Below are 2,148 nucleotides of genomic sequence, written 5' to 3'. Positions count from 1 at the left end.
CTACGGCAGAATATAGAGGCTAGCCGAGTCCATCGTCTAGAATCGGCACCATGGATACGGCGGCAGATGGAGGCCAGCTCCGTACTCCAATCGGCAACCGGGTTCAAAATGAGTCAAAGGTTATAGGTAAGTGATGCATCCCTACTCCAGTGATTAGATGTATGAATTTGTGTTTGTTTAGGCACTAGGATAGATCGGCGCCCACTTCCAAGTTTGCCCTGTTATTTTCCAACCAATCACTATTGTGCTACGTATGAAATCATTCCAATCTAAATAGACATTTCTTATCTGTTGATACAGCATATATGTACCATTCACGTGTTCTTGTGACAAGCCCGTGGCCCTCACCAAAAACTAGGTCTTTTCCCAGGTCGCTCCAAATATTTCGCAATCAATTTGTTTATATTAACATCATGTACTCTGGTGTTTGCCCATGGGATTTTCCGAAGAAGTGCTGCGGCACAATCTGCCTCACGAACCTCTACACGTCATCAGTAGTTTGGCACGAAACAACCTACAATTATGAATGAACAAATGCACTCCAACAATTCAAATTAACAGTTTGTTGTACCAGGAAGTGGTCAGTGTAAAACAATGGTTTTTTAGTGCCAGGAAGAAACCTGAGTACTAGGTAGAGAAACAATGGACGCACCAAGGAAGATCCTGCTGCTTCTGCAAGCTGGTAGAGAAATAAGGGAAGGAATAAGGATAAAGATGAAACCTATATTACTGCATGCAACGCAATATCAAAAGCACGCAGAAGTAAACCAGCTGAGCTTTTGGATCTACGTCTCCCCTGTTTAGGCACACAGATACCCCAGTCATGAATCGAAGAAAGGCCCGTAAGCCTGTCCGAAAAAATTTAAGTTTGAATTTTTGCAAATAGAAATTGAAGTACTAAACAGAATGGTCAAGCTTCATAGATAGGAATTGGTTACCAGGTTCACTTAAGGCAGGACAGACAGCTTCAGTAATATGCAGCTGAACCTCAAGCCCAAGTGGATTGTTTTGTTCTGTCCGTTGAACCGTGATCTGACGTTCAAAGCAACGTGTGAGCCAAGAAGCCCCGGAAAAGGGAAGTTCAGTAAAAATGGACAAGTTAAAGAGTTTTACACAACATGTTATAAAAATAAAACTCAAAGCATTCACATTAGCCTCTCTAGATATTCCTTCCAAAAATCTTTCACCACCAAAGATCATTCGTTTTGCACCATCATCGTCTCTTTTGTTATCTTGACTACTAGAAGAGTTAAATCTTGCATCAGTGAACATGTCAGGATGAGGCAACAGATCAACCGATAATGATTGCCACTCCAGTTTCTGTGAATTTTAATAGATATACGTGAGATCAGAAATCCTTTCTAAGTTTGACGGTCTTAGTTTGCAATAGATCAGGAAACAGTAAAAGCAGGTATTAATCTTCTGGAAGCAAGTAAGGGGCATCAAACCTTAAAAACATAAATGAACCCTTTGTTGTTGGAGAAATCCCTTGCTTCTTTCAAGTTTACTACCTATAAACATGGCACTGAAATCAGGCAATGGCAAATAAATCATTTAATAAATTAATTATAGTTCTTAAAATCACAATTGAGTACCTGTCATTTTTCATTTGTTGTGTACAATAAAAGATCACGGAATGTGATTGCTGCTAGTGGTGGTGACCTGATAGTTAGAAGGATTAGCATTCCTTTTTCTAGGCACAAACATTGCAGCGAACTCTACTTGGTGGAATAAATTTAAGACAAACAAACAAGAACCAAGATATGCAAAGGAACATAGTAAAAGGGCACCAAAATGCTGAAATATAGGTAAATACCATGTTGCATCTCCTTGACGGCGAGCCCCTCCATGTGTTTCCAGTAGCAGGTTAACAATCCCTACTTGCACTGTCATTCCATCTGCAAAAGAATTGATCTTTACAAACTAAAATCTATAAAGTCAAAAGATTAACAAAGTATGAAAATTTACCTATGCCCTGCTGCTATCACTATGGTAGAACTGATATTCCTCGCCTGCTGTTGCATTGCTGCTATCCCTGAAAATAAAAATAGACTCAGTGAAACTCTATAATTAGTGAAAACCTATTTTTGCACATAACCAGATTACAACTGCAGCATTCATTATTAACATTTCTTATTCACATCATTT

The 2,148-nt window shown here is 39.2% G+C and overlaps 1 long non-coding RNA gene across 1 annotated transcript; it reads right to left on the bottom strand.

The window, feature by feature from the left end:
* Positions 1–1,479: 1,479 nt before the first annotated feature.
* LOC136455618 (uncharacterized) lies at positions 1,480–1,831 on the bottom strand. The gene is made up of 3 exons (XR_010759123.1): positions 1,817–1,831; positions 1,596–1,662; positions 1,480–1,511 (listed from the first exon to the last, which is right to left on the bottom strand). It is a non-coding gene; the product is annotated as an uncharacterized lncRNA (long non-coding RNA).
* Between the last annotated feature and the right edge of the window lie 317 nt (positions 1,832–2,148).

Source organism: Miscanthus floridulus, chromosome 5 (genome assembly GCF_019320115.1).
Source record: "Miscanthus floridulus cultivar M001 chromosome 5, ASM1932011v1, whole genome shotgun sequence".
In the NCBI taxonomy this organism is placed as follows: domain Eukaryota; kingdom Viridiplantae; phylum Streptophyta; class Magnoliopsida; order Poales; family Poaceae; genus Miscanthus; species Miscanthus floridulus.
This window is presented reverse-complemented; position numbering and strand designations above follow the sequence as displayed.